This window comes from Bos taurus, chromosome 16 (genome assembly GCF_002263795.3).
Source record: "Bos taurus isolate L1 Dominette 01449 registration number 42190680 breed Hereford chromosome 16, ARS-UCD2.0, whole genome shotgun sequence".
Lineage (NCBI taxonomy): Eukaryota > Metazoa > Chordata > Mammalia > Artiodactyla > Bovidae > Bos > Bos taurus.
The window spans coordinates 45,868,207-45,892,713 of record NC_037343.1 but is presented as its reverse complement, the minus strand read 5'-3'; the positions used below and the strand labels follow the sequence as shown (position 1 = coordinate 45,892,713).

Sequence of the window (24,507 nt, the reverse complement as noted above, 5' to 3'; positions counted from 1 at the left end):
CCGAGGGGGCTCACTGCTGGCTGCCCTGGCCCCCGAGCCCTCCCCACCGCTGGAAAGGAGGGAAGCCCAACCACAGGACTGACTGCCTTCCAGGATGGGGGAGGCCCCCATTCTTGCTCGAGCCCAGGGCCCCTGAAAAATGCCCATGAGAACCACTTCCCCACCTGCCTGGCAAGACCTAGGGGGTCGAACTGAAGCTCTGAGTCCCTTTGTTGGATTGTGAGCCCCCTGTTGGCCTTTCCCCCTCAGCGTGGTCAATTTCCGTCCACCCCATCCTGATAGCAGAACTGTGAAGGAACCAGAGCAGGGAGCCTGTGAGGAGGGCATCCCTTCTGCCAGGAGGAGGGGACTCCCAAGGCAGCTGCTGGCAAGGGGCGGGGGCAGTGGCCTGTGCCCTCCCAGGTGAACCAGATCTCTGAAGCTTCACAGGTGGTCAGGCAGGGCCCCAGAGAAGGCCCTCTGCTCACAGCACGGGATACAGGCCTGGACCCCAGCATGTCCCGAGGGAGCCCTGCCTTCCTTTAGAGGGACCCTTCCCACCTCATGTGGCTCTCACCAGAGCCCCTAGGGCCTCTTCTCCTCTGAACAAGGCCTTCAGGCCCCCAAGGGCATCTGGGCAGCCCTGCAGGCACCGCCCGTGGGCAGGGGGAGCAGGCTGTGGGCCCCGGCCTCCCCTCCCGGCCTGGGACTGGGGCACCTCATGAGGCCAGGGCTGTGTCCCGACACCACACCCCTGGGGCCTCAGGGCGTAGCTCTGTCCATCGGCACAGACCTGACTGTGGATGTGAGGGCCTCTCTCTGAGCTCACTGCCTCCGGCTCCCCAGGAAGGGTCTTCCAATCTCATCGCTTCCCTGAAGTGGCAAAGCTGGGGTGAGGTGAGGTGGGGGGTGTCAAGCAGGGGGACATGCAGTATGTGCCCCCTGGTCACCTGTGTGTGGCCCAGAGGTCGCCCTTTTAGTGCCTGTCCAGAGCACTGAGTGGACAGAGGTTTGGGATGGTGTTCATTTGAACCCCTTAATATAGTGGAATGGGGTCATTAGCTCCTTGAGGCCAGCCAGTTTATCTCATTTCTCTGAATCCCAGTTTCCTCATCAGTAAAATGGGACTGAGGATGGTGTGGACTGCTCAGGGCTGTTGTAGGAATTCCCTATAAATGAAACACAGAACACATGAAAAGGGAGCCCAGCTCCTGGCCCACAGCAAGCGCCCCATGGATCACGGACAATTCAACCCCATCAGCTCCAGGTTAGATCTCCACAGGGCATCCTGATGCACCTGGGAAGCTTTGTGACCCCACCTCCCACCACCTCTTCATCTCTCATGGTACATCCACACCCCCCACCAAAGCGGGGCGGATCAGGACAAGCAGGCCAGGGCACCTCTCCTCCTTCCCTCTGCTTACTATGCAGCGACAGCATTGTCACGGTTATAAAAAAGGGACAGCATTGTCCCTTCCCCTCTCCTCCCCTCAAAGTGACTTGAACTCCATCTGGCAAATGATCAGCTCTTCTGCAACCCAAGTGCCTCTCCCCTCCCCCCATCTTCATCTTCAGTCTGTTTGGAAGCATGGCCCCTCCTTGGACCAGGCCCTGCAGCCCTGAGGGTGGCCCTGCAGGTGAGCTGGGTCACAAAGACGAGACCAGTGGAGCAGCTGGAAGAAGGTGTTTGCACTCGCCCCACCCCCATCCCCAGGCTCATTCTAATGGGAGGATGTCTCCGTGCGAGATGAGCTGGGCTCCACCAGGAGGCTGCCCCTGAGACGTGGGAATCCATCTCTCTCCCTTTCTTCATCCTTTTTTCCTTCTTTTCTTTCCTTCTCTCTCTCTCTTTCATCTTTTTTTCTTTAATGGAAGATATTATAGCTTCATAAAACGTACTCATGGCTTCTTGCTTAGTAACTGCTTTTATGTTTCATTGGGGTGAAATTGAAGTGGTTGGGAAATAAAGCACCCAGAGCCCGCCCTACACGCGGCCCTTGAACAAGGCCTTGCGGGCTCACCGCCAAACGAGGCTTTGCTTGAGTTTAGAGAGATGGAGGCAGGCTGACTCTGTCCCAAACGGGGCATTTTGACACATGCAGTTCAGGGAACAGAAGCAAGTTGGTCCCTGAGGGGTCCCTGGCCCCTGGCCCAGGCCGGCTGGACCCTCTCTGCTCCATCCCGCAGACCCTGCATGGAAGAAGTGGCAGCTTGGCTCGGCATAGCCCCTGTGTTGCACCCTCTGCCATAAGAGTGGACGTGGCAGATGGCATGTATGGGCTGGGCTGGGACAGAGGGTACAAGACTCAGGGGGACCATAGCCCGGGCACCTGCTGGCCCTCAGCACTTGGTGAGGCTCCAGACCTAGTTTTTGGGTTCTCACAGCTGCCGTGGGAGGAAAGTCAGGACTGGGTGAATTCACCCTGATTTTCTAAGGAAAAGAGGGTCCAGGAGAAAACGGGACACCCCCAAAGACTAAGGAAAGCAGGGCTTGATCCAGGCCCCTTAAAGACACGTGGTCACAGCCTCTGGAGCTCACAGGCCACAGTGGCCGGGCCAAAGGACACGGGAGGGGCAGGGAGCAAGGATGGGAAGGGAGGTAGCTCACAGTTCTGGAGCTGCTAACCTCTGAGCGTCGGTCCAGATGTCCAGAAGGACAGAAAGATCTGATGCCTCATGTAGGTCTGCACTCTTGGCCCTCCTTCCCCAACTGACTCTGAGCTCTCTCCAGTCCGCCAGGGACAGAGTAGGACAGGGGAGGGAGCTCTCAGGCCTGGAACATTTGAAATCTTCTGTGTGGAGATGTGTGAAAGGCCCTGTGGCATCAAAGTCATTTCTGAGCCTGAGTTTATGTGACCTATGAACTCTATTATGACCCTAACAGCTGGTGCTGGGAGCCTGTCAATGCAATGAGTCCAGAGAAGGGAGCATAGAGTGGGCTGGGTGATCGAGGAAGGCTTCCTGGAGGAGGAGGTGAACTCAAGGATGGAAGAACGGGGCAGGGATGTTCTTCCATGCCCTTTCTGACACACGGCAGGTCTGGGCCACAGTGTACAGCAATAAGGACATGTGGGGAACCAGATCCATGGGCTAGGCACAGGGCTGTCCAAGAAAGAGCCCTCAGGACGGGTGTCTCAGACCCTGGTGCCTATTTAAGTGACTTGGAGGGAGTGTGGGGAGAGAATGTGCCCCCATGTCTGGTTGGACCCAGGAGAAGACAGCAGGAGAGAGGGGACCAGCCCAGCAGAGGCATTGAAAGACTTCCCAGGCTGAAATGAGACCATTTATCCTTATCGTGATGGTTATCAGTAATAGTAACAATAGCCATCGTAAGTCAGGGCTGTCATGGCCCACCAAACGATGGTTGTTGGCAAATTATGGAGACGGGCAAGATCTGGAAAGAAGCGCAGGGGCTGGGGGTTCTAGGACAGAGTTCCAGAAGGGGTTTGGCACTGAAGGAGAGGCAATTGGAGGCAGGAGGCCGGTGGAGCAGAGACCCTGCAGACCACGGGATAGATAATTAGACCGAAGCCTGGGCTTATAAGCCCAGGAGAGGTTTTTTACCCGCGGAGACAGGAGCAGACAAGCAGTAAGTGGTGAAGGCCTTCTGTGGCGGGGAAGGCATGCGTGGGGATGAATTGTGGTCTCAGACGGATCATCCAGGGAGCCGCTTTTGTGTTCCGGTTTCATTCTAACCAGCAGCTTCCACTTCTTTCTCCATTTAATGTGCCTTGAAGAACGTGATGAGAAGATAAGGTAGACACTAGGAATTTACGGTGCTATGCAAAAAATTGCTCAATTCCATTAAGATTTCAGGATCTTTGCCAAGGCTGCGCAGCAGAGCCGATATTATTTCCTTCTCAGACATCTTTGCTTGATTGCAATTTACGATGCCAAGGTCTCTGCCTTACCACCTAAAGCCTCCAGAGAAATATGGTCGTCCCCCTGCCCAAAGCAGCCATTATCCTCGCTCGGGAAAGTCGCTGGGCATTTTCCAGAAGGTTCCCTCATCCTGGCCCCCTCCTCTGGCGTGACTAGGTGGTTGGTCTTTTCACCTGGTCACACTGCTGGGGGGGTGGGGGCAACCCAGAAAGTCCCAGTGATTGGGTCTCAGCTGCTTGATCTTCGTTTTGGGAATCATAGCTGCATGTGCCCCTGGGGTTCTCTGGTGAAGCAGAATGCTCTGCCCACACCTTGTGGATGTGGAAGGAGGGGGATGCTCCTGAGCGTGGGGGAGGCCTTGAAGCTGCTGGACAGGCTTCTCATTGCCTAAATTCTGGGACCCCCCCCACACCCGTGGTCCTTTCAAGCCCTAGGTTTGAAATCTGAATTCAGCTCTGCCTTCTACTAGCCACGTGACTCTGGCAAGTCAATTAACCTCTGAATCTTAGGTCTTGTCTGTAAAACAGGCATAAAATACCTCCCTGGGCGGGTAGAGGGTTGCACAAGTCTTGTGTCAGTTTTGGCTGCAAGCAGGGGTGGCTGACTGATGCCTTTGCTCCATTTCCAGCCGTTTTTGCTCCAGGGGGTTGGTTGGGTGGGTGTAATTGAGGAGGGGGTCCCTTGAGAAGGTCCCATCCAGACCACCTTTCAAATGAAGAAATACTAGTCTGTCAGATGTGACCGTGTGACAGCAAACCCAGCTCCCTCTCTCACTCTGCGGTCTCTACGTGATTAGTGAGAGGCAGCCTCCACACTGCAACCCGCCATCTGTTGCAGCCCCTCCTCCTGGACCCCCTTGGCTCCCTGCCCTGCTGGGACTGACCACCATCTATTCTGGCCCATCCTGCAAACCTTCTGTCCTTCCCTTCGAGGACGGGCCTGCCCAGGCCAGACTGGGAGGCAGAGGAGGAATGAAGCTGCCAGAGCTACAGTTCCTTAGGATGGAAATTATTAATTAGCCTTATTATCCAGACCTTGTCAGCCTCTTAATCCTTCCGTCTGCAGAGGGGTTTATGCCTCCGTGGTGTGTGTTGTCAGCTCGGCTAAGCGATTGCTTTTAATATAAAGGCAGAACAATGGGTGCTACAGTTTGGTTACTATCTTTATTTATCAAGCCAAACAATTCCTGCTCCCTTTCGACAGAGCATCCTTCAAAGACGGAGAGAAGGCAAAAGCGGCTTAATTTCCCTTCTGGATGGCTTATAATGTGGGCTTTTGTTTAATTATCCATTTCATGTAATCTTCAGCTGACATTCTGTCCTTAATATCCTAATCTTCTTTGGAGCAAAGGGGAAAGTGCCGTTTCCAAAGCAAAAGACAAAAGTTTGCCTCAAGGAAACGCTTTCTATTTTGCCTCTGAAAGAACTCAAAGGGCCAAGAATGAAATTCAGATGTAATTTAATAGAGTGAAATGGCAGACGTGAGTCATTGGTGACAAGCTCCATGTGTGAACGTCAGTGCTTGCTCAGGCCTCCGGCGGCACCCAACTCGCGCAGTCAGATTGCCTGGGGGTGCTGTAGACTCTGGTCCCCCAACGTGACATCATAGCTGTTTTTACAACCGTTACTATTTCGATGGCTCCAGGATGCAAGTGAGATACATCACACACCCCAGATTCACGACAGATGGTTTTAGCTGGACAGGTATGTGGATGTACACAGGTGTGCACAGGTATACACATGTGTACACAAGTGAACACAGATGGATATAAGTGTAAACAGGTGTACACAAGTGAACCCAGGGGTGCACAGGTACAGGTGAGCACAGGTGTGAATACATGTATACAGAGGTGTGCACAAGTATACACAGGTAAACAGCTATACCCAGGTGAACACATATGTGCACAGGTGAATACAAGTGGGCAGAACACGTACGCAAAGACATCAGTGCTCCTCTCACCTCCCCTCTTCATTCTCCTCCTGCTTTCTTCCCAGGCAGAGGTTCTGGGGGTCCTGAAGAAGACTTACTGCCATCACCCCCAACCCGTAGATGCACAGGGCTTCCTGGGAGCTCTTACCTCTCCTTTCTGGACACACCAGAGTCCTCCTCAGTTACATGTCTGCTTGTCATCATTTTTTGCCCACCCGCATTCTTTCCTCCTCCGGCTCTCCTTCTCCTCTGCGCAGGGCTGTCTCGAGCTCACCTGTGACCTCCACATTGCAGAACACAAAGGTCACCTCACTCCATCCTCATTTCTCCTGACCTCTAGCAACACTTATGAGGTTGGCCATTCCCTCTTTCTGAAATGTTCTCTTCTACTGCTGGCTACCTCCCACACTGCTGGTTCTTTGCAGACCCCACATCTTTTCCTCAAGCCCTAGATCTTGGAATGTCCCTGAGCTTCCTCTGCCTTCCATTCTGTGCCTACACCATCTCCTTGGATCCTCTCACCTGGGTCCACAGCTTCACTTACCAGTTTTACGCTAATGATCCCACGTTTATACCTGTACCCTGATCTCGCCAGCCAGCACCTTACTGTTAATCCAGCCTTCTCTGTACTGTCCCCTCCCAAAATGTTATAAACCCAGCCCTCACCCCTACAGAGTCACCCACACCTTGCTGGGCCCTGTAGAGCCCCCATCTTGGGTCCTCCCCTCTCTGACTATCAGCAGAGTAGGCCCCTCTGCCTTAGCCAAGCCCCTGCCTCTGGCATTCACAGCTGAAGGCCTTGGTTGAGCCCGAGTCCATGATCCCCTGGGATGTGCCTGACCCAGCTCACTCCAGCTGAGTCCCCACAGATCCAGATCATTCTGTGGCCTCTGAGAAGTTAAGAATGAGAGGTCCTGCCCCAGGGTCTCCTCCTCACCCTCCAGCCCAGCCCTGACCTCTCCTGGCCAGGCCCTCCCTGCCTTCCTTCTCCTGTGGATGCAGCCACAGGAGAGCCTGGGGCGGGACCGAACCCCAGGCTCTTCTGTGGCTGCATCCACAGCTGTAGTCTGCCGTGTCTCCTGTCTCAGGGGAGAGGGGGGAGGAGGCGGCCCCCAACAGGCATCACAGAGTGACAGCCCCCGAGATGCTCCCTGACACACCACTCTCTCTGCTTCCCAGGAGCAGCTGCCATTGGTGGCGGCTGGGGCTTTGAGAGGGGTTGGAGCCGGCCCAGGAACAGCGTGGCGCCTTCTCAGCCAACCCCTGCTCCTGCAAAGTTAAGCAGTATGGACAGCACGGGGCAGAGAGCTACAGCAAAGGAAGGGTCCCTGGAGGCTGGGGCCTGGGCGGGCTCTGCCATCTCTGGTCAGCATCACCGGCAGGATCTGGGTTGCTGAGACCCTGTGAGGCTTTGAGCGGCCAGATGGAGAGGGGTCCCAGGGAGTAACCCTGATTCTACAGGAGGGGCTTCTGGGGCACCAGCCAGTCCCCACTCAACTTGGGAGGTTTCAGCTTCATGGGCTGCAGAGCCTGAAAGGCCTCAGAGACCAGCTGGCCCAACCCCTTTGTTTGCATAGGACAGCTGTCAGAGGGAGGTTGGGAGATTCACCTGGGACACCTCAATTTACAGGAGGAACTGGGCTTGAACCCTGCTTCCCAAAGGCCAGGCCTCTCCTTCTGGGACACCCTTCTACGTGGAGACTGCAGGCAACCCACAGCCTTTTAAAATTCCAGGCTGGCTTCCTGGCCACCCCAGCACACAACTCAGCCGCCAGCCGATGGTGTCTGATCAGAGGATGCAGGCTTACAACAGCAGCCCGAGTCAAGCTTAATTAGATCAAAGACCATTCTGCTGCCAGAAACAGATTGTGTTTTCAGACCCAGAAACGATGTTGGACTATAACCCCTGTTTGGCATGATGATCGCCTCTTTGGGGAAGAAACACACAAATGCTCCTGTGATTAGTATGGCCAATTGAGAGGTGGCCAGATTTTTATAGGTGTTGAGACTTTGTTCCACAATGCAGTGGTGTGCTGGTAAATATTTAACAACCAGGGTCTCTTGTTGGGGGGGTGGGGGGGTGGAGGGAAGAACAAAAACAAATTCCTGATGGGTTATATTTGCCAATTTCCAAGGTGTAAATACTCCCACTATAGCGGATCTCAGGATTCCAAGTTGATGGCCATTGGTTACAACATTCTCTTTTTAAAAAATATTTGGCGGGGTTGAGTCTTAGTTGCAGCTCGTGGGTTCTTCCTTGCATCATGTGGAATCTTGCATGGCAGTGCACAGACTCTGTAGTTTGTGCTGCATGGGCTCAGTAGTTACAGTGAGGGGCTTAGTTGCCCCATGGCATATGGTTGCCCGATCAGGGGTCGAACCCATGTCTTCTGCATTACAAGGCAGATTCTTAACCACTGGACTACTGGGGAAGCCCCAGTTACAGTGTTCTTGAAAACATAACAAGCAACTCACATCCAGCTCAGCACACCACTGCCCTGTCACCTCTGTGCAGCACAGATGTGGAGACTGGAGCCCACATCCTATGTCACAGGACCTGCTTGGGCCTCCCTAGTCCTTGCCCACACGACAAAGGCTCCTGCCTTGTGGAGTAAAAGGAGGAGGTTCCCGCTTGAGTTTCCATGGGGACAAGTTAGCTGCCACCATGGCGATCTCTAAGGCTGAATGTGGTCTTCTTTGGGCATCCGAGAGCTGCCTCCAGGATGGTCACTGTCCTCTTTGTATCTGTCACAGCTCCCCAGACCTTCCATGGGGTCCCAGCCCCAGACTCTAGGTCACCCTGCCCCACCCCTGTGCCTGGAGTGACTCAGTGGACATCTCATCAGGGTCATGGCAGTGCCCTTGGCTTCCACTTGGATAGTCAGTTCCTCCCCCATAAGGGCTGTCCCTCCCCAGGCACTGTCCTGTTCTCAAGTTCCCCTTGCTTCTCTCCCTGAGGCAGGACCAGGGGCTTCCTTGCCCACCTTCCTAGCACACTCAGGCTCTGAGTTCAAATCCCAGCTCTGCCCGTAGTCCTCTGGGGAGTAGCCTAACCTCTCTGTGCCTGTTTCCTCACCTGCACAATGGGTGTGATAACAGTACCTGCCTGGGGCATTTGTTGGGAGGAGAAAAAAAAGCCATAACATGTGTGAAGCACTCAGCATGACATGGAGCGCATAGCACAGGCTCAGTGCACAGGAACCCACGGTAGCAATGACTGTGTCTGACACATGGCTGCCTGTACCTCCCTTGTTCCTCACTTCCTGTAGCAAATGCACAAAGGCCCCTCAGCAGTTGCCGTCTGTGCTTCAGTCTCCTCGAATTAACACGGAGAGAAGCAGTTGTGGCAACCCAGATGGGACTAGGAAGCCAGCACTTTGGGCGATAAACCTTCACTTGGGGTGGAGCCACTACCCCTCAGCTCGGGGGCCAGCCTAAGCCATATCAGAGCTTTAAGGCAAAAGGAGAAGTCAGTGATGATCATCCTATCTTTATTTAACGTTTTAGCATTTAGTTCATTGAAAATTTTTGCATTAATTTTTTTGGAAGGTTGCATTAAAATAGCATTTGTCTCAGTGATGAGCATTTGGGTACCTACTTAAATTTTAACCCAAGGCATGAGACCAATCCGTTGCCTCACGCTAGTCCCAGCCCCGCCTGAGATGTCCATTGAGGACCAGCCTGGGCCTGCAAGTATTGCTAATGGGGTGATGCAAGAAAACTCGTGGGAAGAAACTGCATTCAGATGCCAGCCTATAGAGGGGCCCAGGATACAGTAGGTGTCCAAGCCTTGGCTGAGGGACAGGAAGCAAAGGACCACAGAGAATCCCAAAGGCTGCACTTTCCAGGATCTTTAGAACCAGGCCCCTAAAGGAGAGATCACAGACCCTGGGCTGTTCTTGGTCCCATTAGTTACCTTCCAGTGCGGTTCTTTGCTGTGATGCAGCTGGGCTCCTCTCAGTTGTCTGCACATCACAGCTCTGTTTGCAGACCTGCCTTGTGGCCTCTGACCTGTTTTCTGGAGCCATGGTCACTTTCTCTCACCTCTCCTCACCTCCCCCAGGGACAACAGACCACAGCAGCCTGCCTCTTGATCTGGGATCTGCCCATCTGCCATCTGACTCACTCTAGACACTCCTGGTCAGTCTGGCCCAGGTGGCCAGAGCCTCTCCACAGGCAGGTCTGGAGCTCCACGGCCACCTGGAGGCTGGGTCCCAATTCTGGGTGTGCTCTTGTTGGCTGGGGTGCAGGCTGCGGCAGCCAGAGTGGGTGCAGACCTTGGTCCCAGCACCCCCTCCAAAGAGTTCATATCACCCCCAGCTTCACACTTCAAGCCTCAGGGACCAAAGGGGCCTGGGAGGGTGTGGAGCCTGAGGCTGCAATTTGTTTTGTCTACCCAGCCTTTCTGCCCATCTCATCACACAGACACACGCACAGATATACACATACATATATACACACAGAGATGCATATATATACACACACATACACAGATACACACATACTGATGCACAGATACATACACACACACACAGATATACACACACATACAAACAGAAAGATACGTATACACACACATCACAGATATGCTTACACACACTCTGATACACAGAAACATATACACACATGCACGCACACACACATCCTGTGATGGATCAGCCTGAAGACACACCCACAGATACACAGAGATACATATCTACACAGATACACAGATACCCTCACTGATACACAGATACACAAAGATATACACATTCATATACACACAGAGAGATACATATATACACACATACACTAGATACACACACACACTGATGCACAGATACACAGAGATGCACACATACATATACACACAGAGATACATATAACACACACACACATACACAGATACATCCTGGGAAAGACCAGCCTGCAGATGCAGAGCCCCGACCTCATCTCCACTAAGGCAGGAAAAGAGGCACCCAGGTCCTGCCTCGAAGACCTAGACGCTCCATGGAATGCGAGTTTTCTTGCTGAGATTTTTATACAGTATTTTTTAATACTTAGGCTCTATTTCTCTCAGAAACTGACTCGAAAGCCTGGTATGGGTGGAGGAGGTGCAGGTTGTGAGGGGAACCGTGGCCAAGCAGCGACGCCAGGCTTTTGTGTGAACCCAAGTTGACAGTGGGCTTCATGGCTCCATGGGAGATGGACGTGGCTGCAAGCCAGTTGGACACACCATGTTCCTCCTGCTCTGATCACCTAGGTGAGGGTGGGGAGGGACAGCTTCACCAGGCACCAGGTGCTGATGCTGGCAAAGTTCTCAGAAAAGTCAAAAGCCCACCCAGATTTGCAAAATCAGACCAAGAGACAGGGTGTTACCAACAGGCAATTGATGTGGGGCCCTGCGGAGGAAGAGGTCTGCCGGTATGGGGAAGCTGATCCCACCTGTGGCTGCAGAGGGTCCTCTGGGGCATCACCCTTACCTGATGCTCGGCTCTCTCCCTCGGGGGTAGTGAAGGAGACAGCCAATAGGAGGCAGGCAGCTTGGGAAGAAAACCCTCCTTCCTTGCCGGCCCCCATGAGCATCCGTGGGAGAATCTCACAGAGGAGCCTCAGAGCCTGCAGAATTGCTGGGGGAAGACAGGGGAAGTGACAACATTCCCCTTTCCCCCTTCCTGCCCTGGGGAGCACAGGACGCCCTCTGAGGATGGAAAACGAGGCCCAGAGGGACTGGACCTGCCCAGAGTCCCAGGGCTCCTCCCCACGGCCGGCCAGGCAAAGCCCAGACACAGGTGTCTGCCTCTGGGTCTGGGGGCCCTTTTTCTGGACGGACCACCTTGACCAGGTCACTGAAGTTCTGTGCCTCCTCTTGGGAAGAGGACAGGGGAAGCAAAAGCTGCCAGCTCCTCTCAGTGCCTGTCCAGGATCTCTGCCCCTTTGGGATGGCTTCTGTTTCCCTGAGTAGCTTCCTGCATTGTCCTGCCACAGACCCTGCCCCCCAGCCTCTTCTGCAGACTCCCTTGATAGAAGGTGGAAAACGTTTCCAAGTTGAACGTGGGTTCTCCAGTCAGCAAACCCGAGAGCTCCTGTGTGCATGTCAAGGCCGGTCCACGAGCATGGTGGCCTTCAGCGGCCACACTCACAACCTGAAGGCCAGAACACTTGGGGTTAGAGGTCACGGTCCAGAATAGGCCTCACTGGCCCAGACCCCAGGGGGGGCCTCCTCTGTGGCCCTGTGGTCCCTCTGCCCCCTTCTTGACATTTACCCAGCACTGTTGGTGAAGCCTTGTAAGCGCTGTTCCCAGGTGACCAAGGGGACCCCAGCAGTGTTGATTCTGGAGAGTCCATCACACACTCACGTGTGATCAGCTGTCCTCATCTCTGGGGTTGCTGGAATCAGGCCCACGTGCACACTTTGGGCTTGTTCATCGTCATGGAACACCCTATAATCCCGGCTCTGGAGGAATAAGTTCAGGCCAGCAGCTGAGGCCCAAATGTGCTTGTGGTTTCCCGAGACTCCAGGCTGGAAACCTTCAGTCCTCATTCATTCATTCACTCATTCACACCTTCAGTGGGAGCACCCGTTCCTCCTCTGTTCCTCTGAGGAAAACCCATCACACACCTGCCTGTGTTCTGCCTACCACGCTGTGCCCCGGGCGTCCCTAGGTGGCGGGTTGCCCGCTACTGTCAGAGTGGTGAGGAGATGAGACGAGGAGACGGGAGGCGTGGGCCCCAGGGACTGTCTAGGGTCTGAGGTCACGTCCCAAGGGGGCTCATGGCCTTTTCCCACTGTAGAAGTTTCTCCTCGGCCACCCAGCCCCGTGACCTGGGGACACACTTCTTAACCTCTTGGGCCTTTGGTTCCCCTGACTGTAAATGGATGCTAAGAGACTTGTTTTGTAGGGACCTTATAAAAGTGTCATGAAATCGTCTATGTACAGTTTAGTGCTTGGCTTCTCCTTCCATGTAACCTTGTGGAAGTCCCCTCCCTTCTCTGCCCATGCTCCTCCCCAGTAGTGGCCCTGGCCTGGGAAGGGACAATGACACCCTCCTATCCCCTAGCCAGGCTCCTATTGTCCTATTTAGCTCTCCAGATGACATATTATACAGTACGGTCCAGAGGTCTTAAATAAACCCCACAGTGCAGGGGTCTTTCATGGAGTCTTTGCGGGGCAGGACAGAGCTGTCCCTAGAGAATCGGCAGATCGGCTCCACTGTGGGTCACCAAGGCACCTGCTAGGCTCTGAGGTCTTTTTTAAATGCACTAGAGAAATCCATTCCTCAGATTCCACTGCTCTGTGCCGGGTGCAGGGGACCCAGGGATGACCAGGCAGACGGGTACCCTGACCTCTGGACGCTTACAGTCCAGAGGTGGCACAGATAGCACACAGGCTCACGGGGGCCCTAGTGGGAGTCCTTTGGGAAGCAAAGAGTCACCCTGGACGCATGCAGTCAGATGGCTGGGCCTTCATGTACGAGACTCTCTAAGTGGGGCCCCCCTGTGAGGCTGGTATGTCGGCAGAGAATGCCACACCCCAACTGTCCAACCCTCCACTCCATGCTTCCACACTGAGGGCCCTCGGCTGACATTCCATGCCCTAGAGGAGGTGGGGACGTGAACACACACAGTCCTGGTCCCCTGGACAGAAGGGAGGAGGCGTACTGGCGTCATTAGCTTGTTTCTGCTGCTCGTTACACGGGGTGACTTTCAGCAGCTACAAGAGGGCACTTGGGTCCCAGTGGAAGCGTTCCATGCTCCCTGCTGGACCGCAGGGTCAGCCTCGCCAGGCATCTGAAAACAGAGCCCTCCCCGTCTCCACCCAGGGGATGCTCTCTCCTCCCCAAGTGATGCAACATTCTGGTTAATGTCGCAGAGGGCTGCGGAACGAATAACTCTTCACCCAGACCCAGAATCAGACTCTCTTGACCCTAAATCTGCAGCTGAGTTTCCCTCCCTGGGCTTCCTGGCTTCGTATCTGCTCTTTCGGTAGTTTTTGTTTGTTTTTAATTGGAGGATAATTGCTTTACAATGTTGTGTTGGTTTTCTGCCATACATCAACATGAATCAGCCATAGGTATACATATATCCCCTGCCTCTTAAACCTCCCTCCCCTTCTAGGTTGTCACGGGCATGGTTTGAGCTCCCTGTATTATATAGCAACTTCCTATTAGCTATCTATTTTACATACAGTAACGTGTATGTTTCAGTGCTACTGTCTCAATTCATCCCACCATCTCCTGCCCCCACTGTGTCCGTAAATCTGTCCCCTATGTCTGAGTCTCTATTCCTGCTCTGCAAATACATTCATCAGTACCATTTTTCTAGATTCCATATATGTGTGCTAATATATGAGGAATATATATTAGCACAAACAAACATTTGTTTTCCTCTTTCTGACTTACTTCACTCTGTATAACAAGCTCTACGTTCATCCACCTCATTAGAACTGACTCAAGTCTGTTCCTTTTTATGGCTGAGTACTATTCCATTGTGTATATATGTACCACAGCTTCTGTATCCATTATCTGCTGGACATGTAGGCTGCTTCCATGTCCTAGCTATTGTAAACAGTGCTGCGATGAACACTGGGGCACATGTGTCCTTCTCAGCTATGGTTTTCTCAGGGCACATGCCCAGTAGTAGGATTGCTGGCTCATATGGTAGTTTTATTTCTAGGTTTTTTTTTAAGGAATCTCCATACTGTTCTCCATAGTGGCTGTAGTTTGAGAGCCTATTTTTTGTAAGAGATGCAGGTAAAATGGGCAGTCACTCGGTAAGGAGTCCATCCTCCCAGAAGCACCACAGTTGGCCTCAGTGAAGCCAAAACTGTAATTACCAAGAGCAGCGTTAAAGCTGCCCCTTCACCTGGTGAGGGGCTGGTGGGACCAGAGGCATTGGTGCTAAAGTGGGTTCCCTGCTGGGTCTGTGCTGTAAGATGCCGTGTGTCCTGCAGGGGCTTCCGATCTAGTTGTGAAGATAAAGTCCTGAGCCAGGTCCTTGGAGATGGACGTGGCCTCTGAGGGCACTGTAGGCGGAGGTACCACCCTCTCCCAGGTTGGACACTCTTCCTTGGGGAGACCTAGAGCCCTCCAGGCAAGGCTACGACCCAAAAGTTCTTCAGACCTTCCCGTTTCAGCAGTAAAGACACTTCCTCCTGTGCACATGTCTCTCGACCCAAACAAGAACAAACGCAGAGACTCGGATCCCTTCCACCGCCTAGGCTATTCTCTGTGAAAGTCATTTACTTTGAACTTATGCATGTTTTCCTCGTTTGTCTGTTTGCAAATAACCTAATGGAAACTCCTTTTCTTTCCAAAACAAAAAGGAGACCACAGCACACTTTCTACCCACACATCTGAAAGCCTTCAAGCTTTATTTATTTATTTATTAACAGCATTTCTATCTGAGCGGCATCCTGAGAGATCACCTGTCCACCCCTGCTTTCGTCTGAGCCCTTCCATGCCTGACCCTCCCCAGCAGAGGTAGATTGGCTCCATCCTTCCCATTCATAAAGACGTCTTTAAAGAGACTTGTTTAGCTTAAGGGCAAAGGTGAACACCCGCTCTAACTTGGTGCTTTACCAACCTAAGCAAGAGGGGAAGACTGTTTCCAGTACTTTCTGGGAATGGTTGAAAATAGCCCCAAATCCCCCTTGTCTGGGTTGATAGTAGACACAGAGGGAAAATGATCCCTGATGGGTTCAGTTGTTTAAAATAGGACTTGGGTATGCATTGTTTGGTCATTAGTTAACATATCTGGGTGGGGAGAGAGGGAGAGAGCTAAATAATTACAAGCACTCCAGTGATTTTTTTTTTTCTCTCCTACTGACTAAGGTTAAAATGGATAGTGTTGATCCGTTGCCCAGGCAGTAGGCTTGTTAAAGGAAATGGTATTTAAAATGATTTTTGAGCCAAAGCAATTTGGCTGCTCCAAGGCGTCCTTTATCTTTTGCTTTCAAGAGGATAATAATGTTTAAAAACGAAGTCACTCATACCATTTCCTGTCGGGAAGCTAGCTCGGGTGATGGGCAGCTCTTCCTCGGGGTTTGTTTACTGTCTCCATGATGGAAAACACAGGGCTAATATGCTCCCTTCTGTGAGCTCTCCGTGTTCCAACCAGAGACGGACGCTGTGGTCCAACCCTTTTGTTGGGTGGAGTTCTTTGTCCACATTGCTGGTGTTGGATGTTCACCAGCTCGGTTTGAGCTTCTGAGCCGGAAGCTGGTAGCAACCAGCTGGTTCGGGTGAGTGGGCAGAGTGTGGGGTGCTCTCCCACTTGGATCAAGGACACCATCTTGCAGACAAGGTGGTGGGAAGGCATGAAGCAGTCTCCTGGGTGGAGGTGTTGCTTGTCATTCAAGTGAGAGGGGCTAGAGCAACCCACTCCCCTTATATTTTTTTTCTTACCAGATTGTACCAGATATATGGTGGTTTCATTACCAGGTTTCATACGTGAAGTCACTCAGTCGTGTCCAGACCCCATGGACTGTAGCCTACCAGGCTCCTCTGTCCATGGGATTTTCCAGGCAATAGTGCTGGAGTGGATTGCCATTTCCTTCTCCAGGGGATCTTCCCAACCCAGGGATCAAACCCGGGTCTCCCACATTGTAGACAGATGCTTTACCGTCTGAGCCACCAGGGACGTCCTGGGTTTCATAGAAGCCACCAGGTTTCAAAGTGGCCCCTAAAGGTGTGCCCAAGTTGTAACCCCCAGAACCTGCAAAAGTGACCTTATTTGGAAAAGTGATCTCTGCGTATGTAATTGTGGATTTTTAGATGAGATCACCCTGGGTTTAGAGTGGACCCTTTTTTGTTTGTTTGTGCTCTGTCGTATCTGACTCTTTGAGACCCCATTAACTGTAGCCCGCCAGGCTCCTCTGTCCATAGAATTTTCCAGACAGGAATACTTGAATGGGTTGCCATTCCCTACTCCACCCACTCCCCTTTTAGAGTGAAAGAAGCAGACAGGTCAACCCAGTGAGGGGGAATTAATGGAAGGTTCCAGAAGGGCCTGCTTTGCCCTGGTCTGGGCCGGGCAGTGTGCACGGAGGCTCAGCCTTTTGTGGTCCTGGGATCCTCAGTTCAGACAGTCCCTCCACCTGCCTCTGGCTTACAGGAGGAGCCAGTCAAGTGGGATGGAAAGACCTTTCCAGGCAAGAAAGTGGAAATAACAACACCTACTCCTCTGTTCTGGCTTCCCTGGAGGCTCAGTGGTAAAGAATCCACCTGCCAATGCAGGAGACTCAGGAGATGCAGGTCTGATCCCTGGGTCGGGAAGGTTCCCTGGAGGAGGAAATGGTAACCCACTCCAGTATTCTTGCCTGGGAAATCCGATGGGCAGAGGAGCCTGGTGGGTTACAATCCATGAGGTCACAGAGTTGGACATGACTTAGCAACAGGGCATCAGGATAATCTTATAACAGTTCCATCCCCATTTGGTGAAAAGCACTATAAATTTTTAGCTTTTCCATCTAACCCAAGGGATGTTTGAATAGTGGCCTCACTAATACATTCATTGAGGTCTCACTCATTTGGAATTTGCAAAACTTTGAAGATGACTCTAGTCTAGGGATGGAGTGCTAAAGGAAGATGTATTAGGTTGGCCAAAAAGCTCGTTCGGGTTTTTCTATAGATGCTTATGGGAAAACCTGAAAGAACTTCTTGGCCAATCCAATAGTATCAACTTACACCCCCCCAAAACTCAATGTGGAAGCAAGTAGCCTGCAGACACAGGAGAGCAGCCCTTGATGTGTTTCTATGTGGTGAGAAGGGAATGGCAGTCCACTCCAGTACTCTTGCCTGGAGAATCCCATGGACAGAGGGCGGGCTACAGTCCATAAGGCTGCAAAGCGTGGGATACAACTGAGCATGCACGCACTCCGCAGTGTTGCTCGGTGGTTGGCCCATGGCAGCAGACCCACCGCTTTAGGTCCTTTTCTGACCTCATGTTTATTACCCATACCCCAGGGATTAAGTTGGGGGCCACTTCATGCCCCAGATCTGGCCACAGAAGGAGCCTATAAAATGTAAGCATGTGAATCGAGAATGGTTTGGGGAGTCTGGGGTCTTGCTAGGTATGTTCTTTGCTCAACTTTGGGGTCCCTGGCACCTACAGGGTGGGGCACTGCTGAGCCTTCGGCAGGAGCAGACGGGTCCTATTTCCACTTCGCGGGCTGTGCAGTGCCGACCGGCCTCTCTCATCCCATCTCGTAGGGGATGCTTGAACCCCTGCATCTGCAGGCTGAGCGGGGTAATTTAGGATGGCGGCTGCTCCCTTGGTGCATTTTAAACACACTTCCCAACTCTGTTCATTTTGCCTTTGATGGGGAGGTGGCCTTCTGGGTTTTTCTTTCAAGAGATGCAGATTTAATAGACTGTGATTTTTCTCCAGATCTGCTGTTTTAAAAAAAAGCAACATTAAAAAAGCAACTCAGAATTTCTATTTGCTCAGGGAAAAAAAAATTCTGCTTGCTATTCAGGCCCTAGATTTTCCTGGGAGATTAGTGTACTTGCCTGCCAAGATGTTAGCTAAAGGAAAACACATTTGCTATAGATCAGAAATATTTATACTTTTCTGGGCAGAAGATCCAAAGAAGAACTTCATCTGAATGTATAGCACCTGGAAATAAGAATGAATTCAATCTCCTGGGCTGCAGGCATCTACCAGAAAGACTGCCTCCCAGGTAGGGGAAAGGGGGCAGTTCAGGAAGTCTCTGGGGACTTGAAACCATGAAGGGGGTCGAGCGAGGCTGCTGGGGTCTGGGAATGTATAGGTCAAGGATCTAGAGTCTCTGGTCCCCAGGCAGGAGCCTGCAGCCACATGGAAAACACAAAAGACAATAGTGAGGGTCCTAGAGCCCCGCAGCCTCAACTGGAAAGCTTTATTTGTCCTGGACAGAGAGCTTGACCCTGCCCTGTTTTGTATGCCCTTGGAGCCAGTTGGAAGGCCAAGGATGATAGGTGACTGGGGCCAATACCACTCCTGTTTCTTAACAAGAGACAAGGAACCCAAGTTTCTGTTGACCCACATGCTGTCACTCCAAAAGAATGGTCCCCATCTTTGAAAACCTTCTTGCAAACTTATCAGACTCTTGTCTGGTCGCTGCAGAGGAGTTAGAGATGCAAACTCATCAATAATTAAAAATCTAATCATTGTTTGCACCCAGACGGCAAGCCTGCATCCTGGTGGGAGACAGAGGACAGAAGAGTGTTTCAGGGCTGACAAACTGCTATTTAGCAATTTTTCTCCTTGGCTCTGTTTCTCCTCGATCAGTGTTATTAGGGTTCATTTGATTCCTGGGGTTGCCTTCTGGGTTCTTTGCAGGGAGGATCCAGTTCAGGTGGGGAGTGGTGGAAGAGTAGCAATGAATTCCTCAGACATCAGAGTCCCTTCTAAGATGCTTTGTCTTGGCACCCATTTTTCCATTCATAGAAGTGATTTGCATTGACCACCAACCAGCATCCAGGCTTCCCAGGTGGCAATCGTGGTAAAGAATCCACCTGCCAATGCAGGAGACGAAAGAAACGTGGGTTTGATCCCTGGGTGGGGAAGAGCCCCCGGAGGAGGAAATGGCCACCCACTCCAGTATTCTTGCCTGGAGCATCCTATGGACAGAGGAGCCTGGTGGGCTATAGTCCATGGGGCTGCAAAGAGTCTGACACGACTGCACAACTGAGCACACACACACCAGCCGGCATCCACCCTCCTTGGTGTGGCAGGGCCTGAGTCCAAGGCTGTCAGACCCCTGACCTCCAGTCTCTCATTTCGAGGGCCAGCTGGGGTGCTGGCATACCAGGGGTGGAAGCAATGCCCTGGGCACTTTGGCCCCTTCCAGGCCAAGTAGGATCCAGTCCGGAGTCTCTATGAGCCCCCGGCTGGGTGAGAAGTGAAGATTTGAGTTTTTGTCAGGGAGGTTTCTGCTAACGCGGCTTCTGTTAACCTGAAGATCACACTCTTCCACGTGAAACCCCCAGATCTTGTTCAAACAGAAATACTCTCAGAGCTTCTCAAGGATAACCCAGCCCAGGAAAGACTACAGATTCTGGGAATTTAGAGTAGGGCTGCCTGTTTCCAGTTATCTATTTTGGTCCTATTCAGAAGTGCCTCCTGGCTATAATTTAATCTCAGGTGGATGAAAGCTTCTTTTTATTCAGAACTGTCGAGCCACTTTTCTCTCTCCCCTGGGCCAGGGCCATCTCTCAGAGCTCCCCTCACCCGCTCCCAGGAGTCAGCGGGAGGCACCCTGAGCAGAACTGCCTGGACCCGGAGGGACGGCTCAGAGCAGCGTGGTGGACTGGTCTTTGTGCGAGGTCAGCTTCATACGGATTGCCTGAATAGAACGGGGCTCCTTTGTACTTGAAAAGCAGCCCACGTGTGGGAAGGCATGCAGGAGAGAAAAAGATGTGTGTGAGCCAGGATCGCTCCTTCTGGGATAGAACTGTATGTGGGACACGCAAGTTTATATATATGACTTTCCAGATGTGGGTGGCCTGCACCCAGTGGGGGGGTGGGGTGTCATGCATCGATGGTGACCATAAGTCCATCACAGCCTGCAAGCTCTAGCAATTTGGGGACTCGTACATGCACAGGTGCATCTGCGTCCCCATGCCAGGGACAGGGAATCGTGACTCATTGACTGCAGCATCTGCTCAATACCCTGGTGACTGCCGCGGTGCTGAAATGTCACAGCCACTATAACGTTTCCCTGGGAACTGATCCCCAGCATTTAAGTCAAGCTTGGCTCGTCTGGCGTCGGCTGTAATTACAAAGTGGGTGCTTCAGGAAATGAGGGCAGAGAGAATGCAGCCTGCCCAGCCCGTTGCTCGTGGTCCCCATTAAAGGAAGGCGCTTCGGAGGTCATGCCATCCATCCTTCTGTCTCCCAGAGGACTGTGATCCAGCTTTCCTCCTCCGAGTATGCTGACCCCAAGCACAGCGGGAAGGAGGCTCCTCCTGCCTCAGCCCCTGCCCCATCACCCGCCCTCCATGTGGTCAGGAAGCTCAGCCCAGAAGCCTCTGTCCAGAGAGTCTGGGGAAACACAGATGGGCTCCCTTCCTGGGCTCAGCCTGGGGAGGAAGTAATAAAGTCAAGCCAGGTGCTACCCGCTGGGGACCCAGGACCGGGACAGATAGCCCAGCCCACAAAGGCCACCACCCTTTCAGTTTCACGGAACGTTAACTGCATCCCCCAAGACAGGCAGAAAGAAAAGTGGCTGCAGCTTTGCCCGAGGCCACTCACCTAAAGGGCTCCTTGAGGGACCTGACAGGCTGGAATGGCTACTGGCACCCCCGTCCCCCAAAGATGAAGCCTCTCTCAGGCCCACACTCCATACCATCAGCCACAATGCTGCTCACAAGCACCTCCTTGTCCCTGAGGCGGCCTGGGTCTAGGAGACGGTCTCCCCTCCCTGCCCCCAATCCTCTGAGCCACTTGCCCATCCTCTCTCACCAGGGAAACCTGGATAAGTCACAGCCAGTCCAGAGAACAAGAAAGACAACCCCAGTTTGCATGCCATCCACACTTGCTGGCAGGCGGCCTCGAGCCCACAAATCACCCTTGGTTGGTTTATCCTGGCAAGTTCTCGGTGTGATGCTGCACAGTAATCTCCCACTGCGTGCAGACCTTCCACTTGTGATTCTAATACTTTCTTGAGCTTTATCTCTCTCATTTCCCCCACTGTACCTTATCTCAAGGGACTTATCTCTCTTGGGGAGACAACCGCACAAAGTCAGAGTCCAGAAGAGAATTATAAGAGAGCCCATCCAGGAGGGTGGAGGACAACCAGGAATGTAGCTTAATGGGGTGGTTGTTGTTTAGTTGTTCAGTCATGCCTGACTGTTTGCAACCCCATGGATTGTAGCCCGCCAGGCTCCTCTGTCCATGGGATTTCCCAGGGAAGAATACTGGAATGGGTTGCCATTTACTTCTCCAGGGTATCTTCCTGACCCACCTGAGCCTCCAGGGTACAGAGGAAGCCAAGGGTTCCCCTGATGCCCTTGATGGTGGGTTTCACTCTGGGCTGGAGCAAGTGGTGCAGCAGTGAGGAGAATTTGCTGGGACAGTCCAAGTCCACAGAAGTCTTGAACGTGGGCTGGTAGGATGCGGAGTGGTTTCCATCCCACCTGTTGCCACATGAAAGGAAGGAGCCCACCACTCTGGAGCCCTTTGGGCCCTGGGCAAGGACAAGCCCACACCCAGCCTCCGTGCAAAAAAAAAAAAAAAAATGTGGCCTTTGAGAAAGTGTGTCCTTTGCCCTTAGGAGGAACATTTGCAGTCAAGTCTGTGCATGGAATTTTTATTCCTCTAATACAGCCGAGGCAGGATTTAGTACACAAGTTCTCCAGAGGAAATGCATTCAATAAAAATTTGATGGGCTCCGGCAGCTCAGCAGAATCTCCTTACGAATTCCAAGTGTTTCTTTGGTCCCTGGTTTGGGCAGGAGCCCAGCTCCAGTCTGCAAATGGCCTCCTTTAGCGCGAGGTCCTTGGAGCAATGACCTGTCCACAGACCCCCCTGCTTCCCTGGGGGGCACAGGCTGGGAAGGTGGAGCCTCTCAGAGGAGGAGCTGAGCCCCAGGCCCTGGGAGCTCTGGGAACCGGGGCCCTTGTAACAAGAGCAGGACACAGGATGCTCCAGGGGGACCTGAAGTGTACGAGGACCTGAAGTCAGTGAAGGAACAGAAATGAATCCACTGTGGATTATGGGGAAGTGTAATAAATTTCCATTTATTATCTTTGGACACTTGCTCAGCACTTGGAAAAGGAGTTCCAGGGCTGAAGAGTGGTGTGTGGGCCCTGCTCGGTCTCCCGAGGGTCCCGGTGGGCACCGATGAGCTTAGAGGGAAAATCATGCTGGAAGCTAAGCTTCTGGGTGTGAGGCAGCCCCCATTCACTCCTCTGTTCTAGGCTCTTAGCCCTGCCTGGACAGAGGGAGGGGCCAGGGAGCATCAATGGGGGGAGGAAGGGAATTCCCTGGCAGTCCAGTGCCAAGTACCTGGGTTTGATCCCTGGTGGGGGAAGTAAGGGGCTTTCCAAGTGTCACTAGTGGTAAAAAGTCACTGACCAGTGCAGAGATATAGGAGACAGGGTTTTGATCCCTGGATTGGGAAGATTCCCCTGGAGTAAGAAATAGCAACCCGCTCCAGTATTCTTGCCTGGAAAATTCCATGGACAGAAGAGCCTGGCAGGCTACAGTCCACGGGGTTGCAGAGTCAGATACCACTGAGCAACTGAGCACACATGCACATATGGGGGAACTAAGATCCCACAAGCTGCATGGTATGGCCACAGAAAAAAAAGGAGGAAGGAAGGGGGGCTGCCTGTGGGCCCCACAGTATGGGGGAGCCTGCTGGTCACCCTCTGGCTTGTTAGGAAACCCCAGGCCTGACCGCAATAGCCTCGGCCTTCATCCTGGTAAAATGGTATCCAATCATTGGAAAATACTCCCAAGTTCTGCTGAACAACAGGGCGGGTCTGCAGCCCATGAGCAGAGTCTGCAGCATGGAGGGCCCTCCTGCCTGGGTCCCTGTTACAAAAAATGTGGAACATGTCACTGGAGATGGGGCATAGGAGCCAGGGGTGTGCTCATCAAACAGCTCTCAGGTCTCAGAACTCAGAGTGATTTTTCTGCAGAGCCCAGCCAGTGTATCCTAGAGAAATACAACTGGCCCAGGTAGAGGCGTGGGGAGCTGGCCTGCGTCTCCCTTTGGCCTGGCCCAGGCCAATGACTCACTAAAAGAAAGGGGAATGGTCACCACCCTCACCCACTGCTCTCAGGGGCAGATCATGAGAACAACACGAGAGGAGGATCTGCGTCCACTGGGCAGCCTCCAGGAAGGAACTGGCTTTCTATAGCCCATTTATACATCCGTGAACATTCCATGTGAACATGTGTGTAAAGAGTTGCCTGGAGCTGAGCACAGGGCCAGCCTCCTTCAGGGCTGCTCTGCCTATGAGTGAGTGAAGTCGCTCAGTCATGTCTGACTCTTTGTGACCCCATGGGCTGTAGCCTACAAGGCTCTTCTGTCCATGGAATTTTCAAGACAAGAGTACTGGAGTGGGTTGCCATTTCCTTCTCCAGGGGATCTTCCCGACCCAGGGATCGAACCTGGGTCTGCTGCCTTGCAGGCAGACGCTTTACTGTCTGAGCCACATTGCCTATGAGCTATGCTGGGTAAGGGACCAAACCCAGTCTCAGGCCATCCCAGACTTCATTTTAGGTCCCAAGGAACCATCACAGCTTTCTCTATTGCAGAGGTTTCCCCTTTTCGACAGGGTCCATCAAGGCTTGCGATCTCTTAGGTTTTGAGCCCTCGGGTGGTAAGGAGGCCGGCCTGTCCGCACTTGGCTCAGGTTAACCCACAGGGTAGCATCACACATTAGATGTTCAGTGCCCTATCCTGGCAACACCTCCTGCCCACGTTCCCTACAGCTGGGGTCCATCTGGACCTTTTCACATGCCCTCCCCTAAGCCACCTCTGCTTGTATCTACTTGTGTCTCTGGGGACCAAACCATGGAGGGGGCGGACCTGGAGGGAAAGGCTGGGAGGAGGCAGGTAAGCAGGGCAGGGGTGGGCAGCCAGGAAGGAGAAAACCAGGTGATGGCAATGTAAGAGGGGACTGCCAGAGCCCAGAGGGCTCAAGGATTTCCAGGCATGGCCAGAGGGGACCTTCTGGGCACCAGAAGACTGCCCCCTACAACCCACATCTGGCTGTGACTGAGATCCAGTAAACCAGAGA

The 24,507-nt window shown here is 52.8% G+C and overlaps 1 protein-coding gene and 1 long non-coding RNA gene across 5 annotated transcripts in view; one reads left to right on the top strand and one right to left on the bottom strand.

Moving 5' to 3' along the window:
- Positions 1-24,507, top strand: part of CAMTA1 (calmodulin binding transcription activator 1) — a 994,006-nt gene that overhangs the window by 719,602 nt on the left and 249,897 nt on the right. The window lies entirely within an intron of this gene.
- Positions 1,043-2,815, bottom strand: LOC112441841 (uncharacterized). The gene is made up of 2 exons (XR_003029750.2): positions 2,606-2,815; positions 1,043-2,169 (listed from the first exon to the last, which is right to left on the bottom strand). It is a non-coding gene; the product is annotated as an uncharacterized lncRNA (long non-coding RNA).